The sequence below is a fragment of the Lithobates pipiens genome, unplaced genomic scaffold, assembly GCF_037356315.1.
Source record: "Lithobates pipiens isolate NorthernLeopardFrog02 unplaced genomic scaffold, aLitPip1_a1.2 Scaffold_25, whole genome shotgun sequence".
Lineage (NCBI taxonomy): Eukaryota > Metazoa > Chordata > Amphibia > Anura > Ranidae > Lithobates > Lithobates pipiens.
Genome location: NW_027507787.1, coordinates 115,566,133 through 115,583,859, shown reverse-complemented (window position 1 = coordinate 115,583,859; position 17,727 = coordinate 115,566,133). Strand labels below are relative to the sequence as shown.

At 42.7% G+C, this 17,727-nt stretch overlaps 2 protein-coding genes across 13 annotated transcripts in view; one reads left to right on the top strand and one right to left on the bottom strand.

Moving 5' to 3' along the window:
* Positions 1-17,727, top strand: part of CUNH10orf71 (chromosome unknown C10orf71 homolog) — a 1,142,779-nt gene that overhangs the window by 596,910 nt on the left and 528,142 nt on the right. For 8 of the 12 annotated variants that reach the window (XM_077454812.1, XM_077454818.1, XM_077454817.1 and 5 more), the window contains one exon: positions 17,213-17,320. The exons of the other annotated variants lie outside the window; for them this stretch is intronic. The gene's annotated coding sequence lies outside the window, so the exon portion shown is untranslated. The remainder of the gene's footprint in view (positions 1-17,212; positions 17,321-17,727) is intronic. 12 annotated transcript variants of the gene reach the window in all.
* LOC143930478 (uncharacterized) overlaps positions 1-17,727 on the bottom strand; it is a 98,078-nt gene that overhangs the window by 45,785 nt on the left and 34,566 nt on the right. The window lies entirely within an intron of this gene.

Sequence of the window (17,727 nt, the reverse complement as noted above, 5' to 3'; positions counted from 1 at the left end):
ATGGCATTGAAAAGGAAAAAAAAAATAAAAGAAACAAATCTTCAAGCATAGCATCCAGGTGTCGCTGTCAGGGAGATAAAGTGACATTGATCCAATATCATGCAATAGAGAGGGGGGCAACACCGTTAACAATGTATAAAAAACCTGAGAATAAGCATTAGAACGTAGATATTATTATAAGTGAACTTGGCAGCGAACATGGGCCAAGAGTTTGTCCCTGAAAATCAAATAGTAAGATGCAAAAAACAATGAACATTATGCAAAACATGACATGGGGATTCACAGGGAAATATAAACCAGAGATCTGGGGGAAATCGCTGGAAACAGTCCTGCTAAACTGGAACAGATGATCGACCAGTCAGGGTGAGTCAATCATTGGGGTCCTTCTGCGAGGAGGATCTGAAGCATCGTTTGCGGCCTTGTTTTTGCCACTGCGCTAGGTAAGGCAGGCCAAGGGTGGGTGGGTGGAAAGGCTAGTCAGGCAGGGAAACATGTGGGAGTCCCAGCAGGGTGCTAAGGAAAGCAGGAAGGTCTCCGAGAGTGCGAAAACACATAAAGCTGCTCCACACACTCTGCCACCTCTGGCTCTCTTCTTGGCACCCACTTGCTGATGTGGACTGTGGGCATACCCCTCCGCTGACCACAGAGGGGGACGGATAGGCAATGTGTGTCCATGTGTCCTCTCAGGAGGAAAAGTGGCTGGAACAGCTGCCCTCATTCGCATGGCTTCACCATCCCTCTAATCCTGGCCAACAGGAGTCCTTCCTCCTCTGCCAGTGCCACTGCAACCGCCGACAGGAACCTCTCATGGGACCCCCCACTGACCACTGAATGCTCTGTCCACCCCTGGGTGCTGTATGCACTTAGAGGCAATATTGATTGGACCTTTGGGCAAATGTTTTCTTGGGCTCCCCTATGCAATTTCGCCCCCACCCCCCATAATTACACAGGACACCCCTCTCCCATACTACTCCCATCATTTAACACGACCATAATTGAACAAAGTTCTGGCAAACACAGGGTGTATATCCCTTTAGCAAATAAGTATGCTTTAAGAGCATATGAAATTAGGGCATTAGCTAGTGCATCCCAATGGGAAATACATTTAAAAGAGCTAATAAAAGTCCTGAGTGGCTTAACTCCAACGTAGAAAAACATGTAAAAGCAAAGGAGAAGGCCTTCAAAAAATACAAGGCTGAGGGATCATCCTCAGAATTCCAACTTTACAAAGAATGCAACAAGAAATGTAAGGGTGCAATCAGGACGGCTAAGATAGAACACAAAAGGCACATATTGAAGGAGAGTAAAAAAAAAAAAAAGTAAAGAGTAAACAAAAATCCCAAGAATTTAACAACCGCGCTATAGCCGAATGATGGCTACAGGGCAGCTGGACAACTCTTGGAGGGCGTACTTTGACGTGCGTTTTCATTTCTTTAAACATTTTCCAGAAACTTGTAAAAAAAAAGACATTACTCACTTTGCCTCTTAGATTATACGTTGGGTTGTTTTCTTTCTAAAATGGGGTCATTTTTGGGGCGTTTCCATTGTCCTGGTGCTCCAGGGCCTTCAAAAATGTAATGCCCTGTACACATGATCACACATTCCGACAACAAAATCCATTGGATTTTTTCCGACGGATGTTGGCTCAAACTTGTCTTTCATACACACAGTCGCGCAAAGTTGTCAGAATTTCCGAACTTCAAGAACGCGGTGACGTACAACGGGACTATAAAAGGGAAATTCAGTACTACGTGCGGTACCCTTTGGGCTTCTTCTGCTAATCTTGTGTTTATCTCGTGTTAGTAGAAGTTTGGTTATAGACGATTTGCGATTTTCAGACTTGTGCTTCAGATTGTTACTGCTCTTCAGATTTTGCTTGTGGGTTCTTATCTGGTTTTCAGTGTGTGTAGTCAGTTCGCATTTGTTTGTCAGTACGTGCTATTCATTTATTTTTTAAATCAGAAAGGTTTTTATTGAACACATAAATATACAACAACTTCCAATGCACAATTACAACTATACAGCTTTTGCTTGCTAATGCACATACAGGTGTTACATCATCACACTTCTCCCCCTTTGGCCCTCCTCCTCATTTATCTAATTTATCTTATCATACCTGGCATAGGCAATCTTTTTTTATAGACATTGTAGAACTCTGAACATCACTAGCTCATTTGGGCTTAACCCTGGTGAATCCAGCCATCTTGACCATATGCGCTCAAACCTGCCCGGGCATCCCCTGTGCTGATAGATATATTTCTCCATTACGAGGGTGTTACCCATATGCATTATCCAGGCCGCCATGGTAGGAGGCATGGTGGATTTTCAGCCCATTAGTTTAAGTTTTCTTGCCTGGAATAGTGCCCTGGAGACTGCGACCCTGATCGGCTCCTCAGGAATCACATCCTCCAGGACCACTAGAATACAGCACATAGGGTCCATAAGTATCCGTGTTTGAAACACCACGTTGAGTGTGTTAATTATGTGATGCATAATGGACATTGATTGGGACTTTTAACGAAGCTATGGCCTGGTAAGGTCATGTGCTTCCATCCCACGGGACTTTAAATGAAACTATGGCCTGGTAAGGTCATGCGTTTCCATCCCTATTGTATTCAAAAAAAGAGGGGGGGGGAGAAACAAGGGGGACATTGGGACTTTACATGAAGTATGTGGTAGCAAGAGAGTACAAGGTGAACTAATAGGAATTTTATTGATCGTTGCAATTAGATTTACAAGAAATAAATAAATACAATGATAAACAAAGTAATAAACAATGCATGATAATGGTAATAATGATAATAATAATACAGCATGATAATAACATAAATATTACAAAGTATCATAATAATAAAACTCCAAAGTTCACCGCAGCAAGATTGAATAAAAGCATATGTAAGATAATGTCTGCAGGACCAAGGTCTTTTTGCACCAATTAGGGTAATATCAAAATCTGAATGTATTCAAAAGAAGCACGGCATATGATAGCTCTACGCACGTTTCGTGGCCTTTATACCACTCATCAGGAGCAGAGCACGTGTTCAATCTATAATAAAGAGTAATATGATATTCAGAAGTAAGGTAAATGAAAAATAAAAATAGTAATGAAAACGCATGAAAAAAGGTTGGGGTAAACGAGTCACCCACACCTAATACATGCTTACTCACTTAGGTAAGTGCACTGATAGTCTAGTAGGTGGGTGCCGCAAGCCGTCCAAAATACACCCCCAACCGGGAGCCGTGGTGGGTAACTCAATGGAGATAGCCACAAGGCCGCAGCACAAGCAGGCATGGAATCACCACGAGGCACTTCTATAGAGAGTGAAAGATTAGAACCATTAGGAGATATGCAAGGTGTGAAGATGGTGAAGGATTAAGAAAGATAGTAAGGGGAGCTGAATGTTAAGAAGAAAGAGAGAATATAAAAAAGTTAGGGCTCACCGAGCAAAAAAGTGAGGGGACCAAACATAGGGCTGTTAGCCATAGGAATGCAGTGAAGGAGTGAAAGATTTAATTAAAAGAACTGCATGTGATCTGGTGTATAAAAAGCCTTGAGTGACCACACCCTCTAAAGAGCCGCCCCCATGAGTATCACCACAAGTCATCCCACCACCGTCACGCCGCATGGCGAAATGGGGGGAGAAGAGGGCTTCCGCCAGCCGGATAGTATATATCTCCAGTCTGGCGGCTCCGAACTGCCCCCATAGTGCCAGCAGTGTGTAAAACTCAACTGCAAGGACGTAGCAGCAATAAAAGAACGCTGCACATCCTGCGTGAATTGCGTGACGTCGACACACAGTGAGACGCATCCACCCATCAGGCGTCCAATGACGCAAAGGATGGGAGGAGACTATCAGTGTGTGTCACAGCTCCCGGAAATGGAGATGGAAGCCGGACGTCATAGCAGCACATCCCCACAAGGCACCAGCAGAGCAGCAGACAAGACTGGCAGGTCCAAAATGGAATATATATTGCACATGATTTAAAACTATAAATGAGGTAGTAAACAAAAAGAAAATTGATACAAAAGGTAAACAAGATAATTACATATAGATGAAAGGGGCTGGCCAAGGTCAATAGTAGCAGAGAAGTACTGATACTTAAGCTGATAGAGCATTACCACATACTTCCATCCCTGAATTCATGTGATGCATAATGGACATTGATTGGGACTTTTAACGAAGCTATGGCCTGGTAAGGTCATGTGCTTCCATCCCACGGGACTTTAAATGAAACTATGGCCTGGTAAGGTCATGCGTTTCCATCCCTATTGTATTCAAAAAAAGAGGGGGGGGGAGAAACAAGGGGGACATTGGGACTTTACATGAAGTATGTGGTAGCAAGAGAGTACAAGGTGAACTAATAGGAATTTTATTGATCGTTGCAATTAGATTTACAAGAAATAAATAAATACAATGATAAACAAAGTAATAAACAATGCATGATAATGGTAATAATGATAATAATAATACAGCATGATAATAACATAAATATTACAAAGTATCATAATAATAAAACTCCAAAGTTCACCGCAGCAAGATTGAATAAAAGCATATGTAAGATAATGTCTGCAGGACCAAGGTCTTTTTGCACCAATTAGGGTAATATCAAAATCTGAATGTATTCAAAAGAAGCACGGCATATGATAGCTCTACGCACGTTTCGTGGCCTTTATACCACTCATCAGGAGCAGAGCACGTGTTCAATCTATAATAAAGAGTAATATGATATTCAGAAGTAAGGTAAATGAAAAATAAAAATAGTAATGAAAACGCATGAAAAAAGGTTGGGGTAAACGAGTCACCCACACCTAATACATGCTTACTCACTTAGGTAAGTGCACTGATAGTCTAGTAGGTGGGTGCCGCAAGCCGTCCAAAATACACCCCCAACCGGGAGCCGTGGTGGGTAACTCAATGGAGATAGCCACAAGGCCGCAGCACAAGCAGGCATGGAATCACCGTCTTGTCTGCTGCTCTGCTGGTGCCTTGTGGGGATGTGCTGCTATGACGTCCGGCTTCCATCTCCATTTCCGGGAGCTGTGACACACACTGATAGTCTCCTCCCATCCTTTGCGTCATTGGACGCCTGATGGGTGGATGCGTCTCACTGTGTGTCGACGTCGCGCAATTCACGCAGGATGTGCAGCGTTCTTTTATTGCTGCTACGTCCTTGCAGTTGAGTTTTACACACTGCTGGCACTATGGGGGCAGTTCGGAGCCGCCAGACTGGAGATATATACTATCCGGCTGGCGGAAGCCCTCTTCTCCCCCCATTTCGCCATGCGGCGTGACGGTGGTGGGATGACTTGTGGTGATACTCATGGGGGCGGCTCTTTAGAGGGTGTGGTCACTCAAGGCTTTTTATACACCAGATCACATGCAGTTCTTTTAATTAAATCTTTCACTCCTTCACTGCATTCCTATGGCTAACAGCCCTATGTTTGGTCCCCTCACTTTTTTGCTCGGTGAGCCCTAACTTTTTTATATTCTCTCTTTCTTCTTAACATTCAGCTCCCCTTACTATCTTTCTTAATCCTTCACCATCTTCACACCTTGCATATCTCCTAATGGTTCTAATCTTTCACTCTCTATAGAAGTGCCTCGTGGTGATTCCATGCCTGCTTGTGCTGCGGCCTTGTGGCTATCTCCATTGAGTTACCCACCACGGCTCCCGGTTGGGGGTGTATTTTGGACGGCTTGCGGCACCCACCTACTAGACTATCAGTGCACTTACCTAAGTGAGTAAGCATGTATTAGGTGTGGGTGACTCGTTTACCCCAACCTTTTTTCATGCGTTTTCATTACTATTTTTATTTTTCATTTACCTTACTTCTGAATATCATATTACTCTTTATTATAGATTGAACACGTGCTCTGCTCCTGATGAGTGGTATAAAGGCCACGAAACGTGCGTAGAGCTATCATATGCCGTGCTTCTTTTGAATACATTCAGATTTTGATATTACCCTAATTGGTGCAAAAAGACCTTGGTCCTGCAGACATTATCTTACATATGCTTTTATTCAATCTTGCTGCGGTGAACTTTGGAGTTTTATTATTATGATACTTTGTAATATTTATGTTATTATCATGCTGTATTATTATTATCATTATTACCATTATCATGCATTGTTTATTACTTTGTTTATCATTGTATTTATTTATTTCTTGTAAATCTAATTGCAACGATCAATAAAATTCCTATTAGTTCACCTTGTACTCTCTTGCTACCACATACTTCATGTAAAGTCCCAATGTCCCCCTTGTTTCTCCCCCCCCCTCTTTTTTTGAATACAATAGGGATGGAAACGCATGACCTTACCAGGCCATAGTTTCATTTAAAGTCCCGTGGGATGGAAGCACATGACCTTACCAGGCCATAGCTTCGTTAAAAGTCCCAATCAATGTCCATTATGCATCACATGAATTCAGGGATGGAAGTATGTGGTAATGCTCTATCAGCTTAAGTATCAGTACTTCTCTGCTACTATTGACCTTGGCCAGCCCCTTTCATCTATATGTAATTATCTTGTTTACCTTTTGTATCAATTTTCTTTTTGTTTACTACCTCATTTATAGTTTTAAATCATGTGCAATATATATTCCATTTTGGACCTGCCAGTCTTGTCTGCTGCTCTGCTGGTGCCTTGTGGGGATGTGCTGCTATGACGTCCGGCTTCCATCTCCATTTCCGGGAGCTGTGACACACACTGATAGTCTCCTCCCATCCTTTGCGTCATTGGACGCCTGATGGGTGGATGCGTCTCACTGTGTGTCGACGTCACGCAATTCACGCAGGATGTGCAGCGTTCTTTTATTGCTGCTACGTCCTTGCAGTTGAGTTTTACACACTGCTGGCACTATGGGGGCAGTTCGGAGCCGCCAGACTGGAGATATATACTATCCGGCTGGCGGAAGCCCTCTTCTCCCCCCATTTCGCCATGCGGCGTGACGGTGGTGGGATGACTTGTGGTGATACTCATGGGGGCGGCTCTTTAGAGGGTGTGGTCACTCAAGGCTTTTTATACACCAGATCACATGCAGTTCTTTTAATTAAATCTTTCACTCCTTCACTGCATTCCTATGGCTAACAGCCCTATGTTTGGTCCCCTCACTTTTTTGCTCGGTGAGCCCTAACTTTTTTATATTCTCTCTTTCTTCTTAACATTCAGCTCCCCTTACTATCTTTCTTAATCCTTCACCATCTTCACACCTTGCATATCTCCTAATGGTTCTAATCTTTCACTCTCTATAGAAGTGCCTCGTGGTGATTCCATGCCTGCTTGTGCTGCGGCCTTGTGGCTATCTCCATTGAGTTACCCACCACGGCTCCCGGTTGGGGGTGTATTTTGGACGGCTTGCGGCACCCACCTACTAGACTATCAGTGCACTTACCTAAGTGAGTAAGCATGTATTAGGTGTGGGTGACTCGTTTACCCCAACCTTTTTTCATGCGTTTTCATTACTATTTTTATTTTTCATTTACCTTACTTCTGAATATCATATTACTCTTTATTATAGATTGAACACGTGCTCTGCTCCTGATGAGTGGTATAAAGGCCACGAAACGTGCGTAGAGCTATCATATGCCGTGCTTCTTTTGAATACATTCAGATTTTGATATTACCCTAATTGGTGCAAAAAGACCTTGGTCCTGCAGACATTATCTTACATATGCCTTTATTCAATCTTGCTGCGGTGAACTTTGGAGTTTTATTATTATGATACTTTGTAATATTTATGTTATTATCATGCTGTATTATTATTATCATTATTACCATTATCATGCATTGTTTATTACTTTGTTTATCATTGTATTTATTTATTTCTTGTAAATCTAATTGCAACGATCAATAAAATTCCTATTAGTTCACCTTGTACTCTCTTGCTACCACATACTTCATGTAAAGTCCCAATGTCCCCCTTGTTTCTCCCCCCCCCTCTTTTTTTGAGTGTGTTAATTACCTCGTTCCAATACCGGTGGAGCTTCAGGCAGTGCCACAGGAGGTGGACAAGGTCCCCCCCCCCCCCCCCCGTGTTTCCTGCACCTACCGCACAAGGGGTCTGCTAGCCTGCCCATCCTGCATAGTTTGGTCGGGGTGTAATGTGCTCTCAGTATTATATAGAGTTTGGAGACTTTTTTGTGCCACTTTCAAGGAACACAAGGTTATAGATTGCAGGGCTTCTTCCCACTGTTCTCCCGTGATTTGGCCTATGTCTCTTTCCCACATTGCCGCTGGGTTATAGCTTTGAAAGAAGCCCAGTCTATGAACAGAGCGAGGAGGAGTTCATGGACCAAGAATAAGTTGCTCCAGTGTGACCAATTCTCACACATGCCTTTGCTTTGTGAGGTCCAGGAGAATAATCCTGATGATTTCAGGAATTATGTCAGTATGATGGACCCCATCTTTCACTATCAATTGACTTTGCTGACCCCTTATATCAGCAGACAGGATACTAGGAAGCCATCACTCCGGAGCAGAGGCTAGTTGCCACCTTGCGGTACTTGGCAACTAGGAAAAGCCTGCAGGACCTCAAATTCTCCACAGGCATCTCCCCCCAGGCTCTGGGGATCATTATCTCAAAGACCTGTTGTGCCATCATTCAGGTCCTGTAGAAGGACTATATTTATGGTAAGTTTTATCCTTTAACATCACATTCTATGTATTTAATGTTTGTTAAGGTATTGTATTTCTTTCATAATTCCCTAATTACCATGATTGTAATATGCTGTGAATGTCCTCTTTGTCATCATTTGGAACCACCCCTCCCCCCCAACTGCTAAGTCAGCTGATAGCAATCCTCTGCTGACTTTTGCCGCGTACACACGATCAAACAATCCAGTGGAAAAGTCCGGCGGACTCAAGTCCACCGGACAATCCGCCTGTGTGTAGGCTCCGGCTGACTTTTTTTACCCAAAAGTCCGGCGGACTAAGAAAGTAGTTTTGCACACCAATCTGTCCGCCGGACTCGCATTTCGACAATACGGCCGTGTGTGTGCTAGTCTGCCGTACTTTTGAAATGAATGGACTTTTCCCGCCCAGAGAAAAGTCCGCTCATTTTGAGCACAGCTACAGGTAGCCGGAACCAGCGAAGTAAGCGTCACCTGGTATGGACTTAAAGGGGAATCCCTACACCAAAAAAATCAGCGTGGGGGTCCCCCCTAGGTCCATATCAGACCCTTATCCGAGCACGCATCCGGACAAGACCCCCAAAGTCGGAAGAAGAGGACGGCGGCGGCAAGGAAGAAAGCCGGGCTCCTCCACTAGTAAAAGAGCTAGCAGAAGATAGCGGAGGAGAAGACCCCCGAAGACGGAAGAAGACCCCCGGAGCTGTGCAATAAACTATTTAACCCTTGTGTGTTGTTTTTTTTTTTACTTTTTTTTCACAGGTGAATGGGTAGGGGTACATTGTACCCCATACTCATTCACATAGGGTGGGGGGCCGGGATCCGAGGGCCCCCTTATTAAAGGGGGCTCACGGATTCCGATAAGCCCCCCGCCCGCAGACCCCAACAACCCTGGCCCTTGTCCTCATCAACATGGGGACAAGGTGCTTTGGGGTGGGGGGGCCGCGCGGCCCCCTTCCCCAAGGCATCCCCCATGTTGAGGGCACGCGGCCTGGTAAGGCTCAGGAGGGGGGGGGGGCGCTCGCTCGTCCCCACCCCCTTTCCTGGCCGGCCGGGTAGCATGCTCGGATAAAGGTCTTATATGGACCTAGGGAGGACCCCCACACCGATTTTTCGGCGTAGCGATTCCCCTTTAAGTCTATACCAGGCGACGCCTCCTTCGCTGGGCCCGGCTACCTGGAGACGAACTTTCCTCCATGTGTGTGGGCGAGTCCGTTCATTTCAAAAGTACGGCGGATAGGTGAATTCACCAAAGCATATAGTGTCTGAATACTTTCAAATGGTACTGTTTAAAGTTTGTTTCTCCTATTATTATCTTGATAGGTAAGAGCAGAATGTAAAAATGTGCTTCCATTTGTTCAGTGTGTATTTTTTTATTTTTTATTATGACACTTCTTACCTGTCCAGTGGGCTGCCAATAGTGTAAGTAAGGAGGGGCTGGCCAAAGTTAACACACATTATTTATGCATTTAGCTCTCAATGAAGTGGAGATGGTTACCTGTCCAAAACATCTCCCCCCCTTAAATTTTTGCAATGGGCCATCAGATGGAGTAAGGAATCTGATAAGTGGACCTTATACTTTTGTCTTTAACCGTTTCAGCCCGGAAGATTTTACACCCTTCCTGACCAGAGCACTTTTTGCCATTCGCCACTGCGTCGCTTTAACTGACAATTTCGTGGTTGTACGATGTGGCAACAAAACTGCAATATTTATCTTCATGACCTGTTACAGGAAGCCATGAGGGCTAACAGAGGACAGAATTACAAAAAGGCTTGAAAAACGTAACACTAACCACTTCAGCCCTGGAAGATTTGGCTGCTCAATGACCAGGCCATTTTTTTGCGATACAGCGCTGCGTCACTTTAACTGACAATTGTACGGTGGTGCGATGTTGTACCCAAACAAAATTGATGTCCTTTTTTTCCCACAAGTAGTGCTTTCTTTTGGTGGTATTTGATCATCTCTGCGGTTTTTATTTTTTGCGTTATAAACAAAAAAACAGCGACTATTTTCTATAATAAATATCCCCATTTTTTTTTATAAAAAGCATTTTTTTTCCTCAGTTTAGGCCGATATGTATTCTTCGACATATTTTTGGTAATAAAAATCACAATAAGCGTATATTGATTGGTTTGCACAAAAGTTATAGCATCTACAAAATAGAGAAAATATTTATGGCATTTTTTTTTTTTTTTTTTTTACTAGTAATGGTGGTGATCTGCAATTTTTATTGGGACTGCGACACTATGGTGAACAGATCAGATGCTTTTGGCACATTTTTGGGACCATTGGCATTTATACAGTGATCAGTACTATAAAAATGCACTGATTACTGTGTAAATGTCATTGGCAGGGAAGGGGTTAACACTATTGGGTGATCAAGGGGTTAACTCTGTTCCCTAGGGAGTGACTCTAACTGGGGGAATGGGACTGCCTGGGTGAGGAGACCAATCATTTCATCATACTTAGTATTAGCAACACATCGGTCTCCTCACCCCTGACAGCACGGAGATCTGTCTGTTTACATTGACAGATCTCCGTTCTGCATCTGTGTGGAGTGATCACACACAGGTTCACCCAGGGGAGCCAACCTGCCACAGTACAACTGCGGCGGCTGGTCGGGAAGGGGTTAATAAGTCACCGGGACCAGATGGCTTGCAGTGGAGGGTCCTTAAAGTGGTTTGGTACCTAAAAATGAAAGTTCATGTTATTAAAATCAACAGATAGCATACTTACCTAAACGAACCCTGAAAAAAAAAATATTATTTACTTACCTTTTATTTCTGATGTTTCAGCTGACTTCTGGGTTGTCCTCCCGTGGGAGTAGGCATGGCTATCGTCCTCGCAATGGTCCCTGGGAAATTTCCCAAGAATCCATGGGGGACAATGAAAGTTTTTCTTTCCTTGTCACTGCTCTCACTGAGCATGTGCAAGATGGAGCGGAGCATGCTGGGAGCCATATACCAGGAAGTAAATGCCTGTGGGCTTCAGACGCCCACAGTTAAAATGGAAAACGCCAGAGCAGGTTTTTATAAGTCATCCTGAGGAAAAGATTCGTCGTGCCGCGGGTCAAATAAACGCCGGACGTGGATGCCAATCGAAGGTAGCACTCGCCCACCAGTGAGACAGGTAAGAAAAAAATAAAAAAAGAGCGGAATCCCGCTTTAAGGAACTTAGTCAAGTAATTGCCAGACCATTGTTCCTAAATTTTTACGAACAGTCTACTGACTGGAATAGTACCAACTGATTGGAGAAGAGCCAATGTAGCACCAATATTTAAAAAAGGGCCAAGATATATACCAGAGAACTACAGACCAGTTACCCTAACATCAATTTTATGCAAACTCTTGTTAAGGGACTCCATGCAACATTTTAGTAATGACAAAGGTATCATTAGCAGTAATCAGCATGGATTCACAAAGAATAGTTCTTGCCAAACCAGTCTATTAACCTTCTATGAGGAGGTGAGCTGCCATCTAGATAAAGGAAGGCCCATAGACGCAGTGTATCTGGATTTTGCAAAAGCATTTGACAAAGTTCCCCATAAACGTTTACTGTACAAAGTAAGGTCCATTGACATACACCATAGGGCGAGTACATGGCTTGAAAACTGGCTATGGGGCAAGTGCAGCGGGTACTGATGAATGGGGAGTACTCTGAATGGTCTAGGGTGGAAAATGGGGTTCCCCAGGGTTCTGTCCTGGGACCAATCCTATTTAATTTATTCATAAACGACTTGGAGGATGGGATAAACAGCTCAATCTCTGTGTTTGCAGACGATACTAAGCTAAGCAAGGCAATAACTTCTCTGCAGGATGTGGAAACGTTGCAAGAAGATCTGAACAAATTAATGGGGTGAGCGAATACTGTACATGGCAAATGAGGTATAATGTAGAAAAATGTAAAATAATGTATTTGGGTGGAAAAATATGAATGCAATCTACTCACTAGGGGGAGAACCACTAGGGAAATCTAGGATGGAAAAGGATTCTGAGGTCCTAGTAGTAGGCTCAGCAATGGCATGCAATGCCAAGCTGCTGCAAGCAAAGCCAACTGAATATATGCATGCGTTAAAAAGGGGATTAACTCCAGAGATAAAACAATAATTCTCCCACTCTACAAGACTCTGGTCCGGCCACACCTGGAGTATGCTGTCCAGTTCTGGGCTTCCGTCCTCAGGAAGGATGTGCTGGAACTGGAGAGAGTCCAGAGAAGGGCAACAAAACGAATAAAGGGACTAGTTATGAGGAAAGGTCACAGGCACTGAACTTGTTCTCTCTGGAGAGGAGACTCTTGAGAGGGGATATGATTTTAATGTATAAATACTGTAATGGTGACCCCACAATAGGGATAAAACTTTTCTGCGTAAGGGAATTTAATAAGACGCACCCATTCACTAAAACTAGAAGAAAAGCGGATTAACCTTGTAAAAAAAAAATAATCTAGCTCATAACCAGTGGCATTTAGTTGCCATCATCCCTTCTAAGAAGTGCAAATTCAAAAAGACCTCTATTGAGTGGGATTGTAAAGGCAACAATACAAAGAAGAAAAAAATTATAAAACATATACATTTATTAACATAGTCAAAGTGTACATAACAAAAAAGAAGAGAAATAGAACAAGCACTGCATATTCTACATAGCATCTAAAAACAATTGATTGGTGAGAGAATGATACTGTCCACTTATGAGTTCCAAGACCTGCAGAAGCTGATGGAAACAGAATAAGCGGGTCAACCAATGCGTTTTGATATTTCAAACAGTATAATCTTCTTCAGGGATGACATATTGTAACATTCTCTATAAGAGATTGGACAAAATCCATTACATATGTAACAAATATATCAAAAAAATGTGTCCATAATCTGTTGCCAAAGAATATACAAATAAACTTACTATACACCATTGATTCACTGAGACAAAAGCATCCCGCATTCCCCTTATGACTGAAGAGGAGAGAAGAGGAAATCTCCACCTTTCTCAAGTAGGTCCACCCATGGCTCCTCTGACATCTCATGCAGGGAGACCGAACTTCACTATCCTCAAATGGCATTTAAAAGAGGAATATATGAGACTGCACAGGGATTTAGTATAAAAGAAAGAGAGGACGATAAAACCATTGAGGTAACCCCCCCCCCCCCCCCATCATTTGAAGACTGAGCCACCCCTCTTTGAAAAAAAAAACGAGATTAATAATAATCTTACCCTATCATAGGGAGGTAAGGGGCTAGATGACAAAGCTTCCATTCAAACTGTCCGGCTCGGATGTATCCTGTGGCCTCTCCATTAGCAAAAATTGTAATGATGCCATATGTCTCCCTTGGCATCTTTTATATGGTGGTGTGAGTGCAAAAAGATGTGTGCCCTGACGTGGAGCACATTAATGCGTCACCACGCACGCCAATGCGTCATGGTGCACATTCATGCGTCATGGCGCACACTGATGCTTCACATGCCCTGCACATTCATGCACCATGGCACATTCATGCACCATGGCGCACATTCCTTGCGCCGCACACATCTGTGCGCATATCAGAACATCACATACATTCAATGCCAATGTACCATAAACAAACATGTATATAATATGTATATCGCAGGATATGTGTTTCAGGCGCTCACTAATGCGTTTCAAAGTGACGCCAAAATTACGCTTAACACCTGATTGGCTATAGCCTGTATTTACAGTGCATGCCTGGCCACAATATTTGCGTTCCATTTGCACAAACATGCGCTTAGGGCTAATAAATGAAAAAAAATATTAAATATTTCCATTGGCACTGATATTGATATGTAGGGATCCCATCAGCACAGTCCGGAGCTAAACAATGGCCCCGGAGATGTCCGAGGTCCAACCCAACATACCCATTCAAAACAAGTATGTAATTTGAAACAAAATACATGATTTAACCACCACCAAAAAATATAGAGAGCCAGAGCTGCACATAACTGTGCAACTATGGATCCCATATGGGACTAATAACCACCGGCAAAGATTTTCTGGTATGTCCTTCCATCAAAGGAAACATGGGCTCCCTCCACGTGGTGAATAACAACCCAGGATCCCCCTCTTTTGCCGGGCAGAGATGCAGAGGGCTAGGGGGATATTCCTGCCTAACCCCCTCCTAAATCCCTAAACTTCGGGATGGAGGGGTGAGAAAGGAAGAAACAGACTCTCCATAACAATAAACCTCCCAGGGGGATAGATGCTTATGCCAAAACCACAGAACCGTACAGAAATAATCTATAACAAACACTTCAAGAAAAAAAAAATCAAATAATCAACAATTAAATAAGTAACAAAAATACCCCAACATGGACTAACCTCTACTGTAATCAAAAAGACACCCCCCCCCACACACACACACACACACACCAGATCCATGAATAGGAAAATCCCAGTGGCCAGGGTTGGACGAATGATCCAGACCATACTTCTGTAAGATTTACCAAGAAAAAAATATATAAATAGTAATAGTTCCTAATAATAATCTTCTACCAACTCAGTCTGTTTTGCCTGAGCTGAAACCCTCCAGAAATGGTCTATAATTCTCTGCTTCATTTAAACCAGGAGGGGGTGTGACCCTCCACTGTCTAATCCAGCACATTTCGCGCTGGAGCAAACAGTTGTTCTGATCCCCCCTCTTATGGGTATATGTAGCCTATCAAGTACTGTAAAATTCACCCGTGAGAGTCTGTAGTTGTGTTGTCTGGTAACATGTCTACCTAAAGGTACATATAGATTGCATATCCGCATGCTGTGCATGTGCTTTTCTACTCTTTTCCCAAATTCCTGTTTAGTTTTCCCTACGTAGAAGGCACCACACTGGCACTGCATGAGGTAGGCCACCCCTGGGTTTTACAAGAATCATAATGCTTCAGGGTGAATATCTCCCCATTAGGCAGTGCCAGTGTGGCCCTCCTACCTATCACACCACATTGGGAGCAGGACCCGCAGGGGTATGTGCCCCAGGCTTTACATGGATCTTTTCTCTTATTACCTTTGTATTCAGTCTGGGTAAGTATATTCCCTAGTGAGCTTGCTTTTTTGTAGGTAATTTGTGGTCTAGGACCAACCAGAGTCTTTAAAACCGAGTCTTCTGTGAGAATAGGCCAATATTTATTAATGATTTTTCTAATATGCTCATGTTCATTTGAAAACCTTAATATAATTCTAGTGATGTTATCATGCTTTTTTATTTTAGATTTAAAAACTATATCCTTTCTATTAAGGCTTTTTACCCGATTAAAGGCTTATTTAAGTGAAGATTTTGTATAGTCTCTGTTTAGTAATCTCCTTGTAAAATCATCTGATTCGTTTTGAAAATCCTCATCTGATGAACAATTTCTTCTTATTCTTAAAAATTGACTGAATGGGATAGATTTTTTGAGTGGTTCTGGATGGAAAATATCTGCATAAAGTAAGGTGTTTCCTGCAGTCTCCTTCCTATATAGTTTACTTCTTAGTCTCCCATACTGATATGCAAAAAATTTACTTGCTCGAGATTGTAAGTCATGGTAAAAAAGAGATTGAAATTGTTTTGATTCATCAACTGTAACTATTCCTTAAGCATGTGTTCAGGGGCATCCCACATGATTATAACATCATCGATGTATCGCTGCCACATCAATATATGGCGCATATACATGGATGACTGCTCCCCAGACAAAAAGTCCTTCTCCCACTCCCCCAGGTACAGGTTGGCATATGAGGGTGCACAGCACGTCCCCCATAGCCACTCCTTGTACCTGGAGGTAGTGGGAGCCCTTGAGGAGAAAAACATTGTGTTTCAATATATATTCCAGCATCTGTATGACAAAGAGATTAAACTTCCAGTCCGTGGTAGTCCTTTGCCTAAGAACCCTTTCAATGGCCGCAATCCCCAAATCGTGTGGAATACTATTATAAAGTGATTCCACATTGATGGTAACTAAAAATGCTGATTGCGGGATCACCAATTCCTCTAGTATTTGCAAAAGATGGATCGTATTTTTCACATACGAGGACAGGTCCATTACGTGGGGTCTAAGGTATTGGTCAATAATTTGACTTATACCCTCCGAAATGCATCCATTCCCTGAAATAATGGGTCTTCTGGGGGGATTGCATAAATTCTTGTGGACCTTAGGTAAAGCATACATAATAGGTACCCGAGGAGGTCTAGTTCGGGTAAAATCCCAGGTATCCTTGGTGATAACTCCCTCATTGTAGGCTTCATCAATTAGTGTATAAAATTCAGTATTGAATCTATCTACTAATGATGCCGAAATTTTCCAATAACATTGAGCATTTTTAAGTATTTTCAAGCACATGTTTTAATAGTCAGTGTTGTCCATAAGGACAATGTTTCTTCCCTTGTCCGATGTTTTAATTGTAATTTCTAGATTATTTTTACAGGATTTAAGAGCATGTTTTTGATTTGGGTTTAAGTTCTGGGGGGCCCTCTCTTTTCCTAAAGTTTCAATCTCTCTAGTGACTTGTCTAATTAAAAGTGCCAAAGTGAGATTTTGATTAAGAGGTGGAAAGTTGTGTGACTCTCTTTTAAATTTTTTAATAGGATCTCCCTTTACCTCTCCCCAGGTTCCTCAACATCAAGGTACTCTTCCCATGTTTCATCCAATGATGCATTCTCTTGTAACAACAGATTTAAATCTGGAAGTGCCCGAAAATCTGCAGCTTTCAAATTAGGTGCGTGAGATTTAAATCTTTAATGGTCTCAAAATTATCATTGCTTGCATAAGGACAGACCTAAGGAGAGTACCTCATGTTCTACCTGGGTTAGAGTGTGCGAGGATAGATTAATAACATTCAATCTCTCTCCTGCATTACCCTGGTCATGGGTGACTCCATTGCCAATTGCGTCACAGGAGGTTGGGACAGTGGTGGTATCTTGCTTCTGTCTAAAAAATCATCAAGTTGGGTGCGTGGGATTTTAGGTATTGCTTCCTGATCTTTATAATTAGTCGTATTATTTTTACCTCTATTTGAGGAAATACCTCTTTCACTTCCCCTTCCACCCCTTGTTGGCTCCATATGGAAATCGAGTATAATTTTCTTACTTGTTTGTTGGACTTTCCCTTCCATCTCAAACTGTT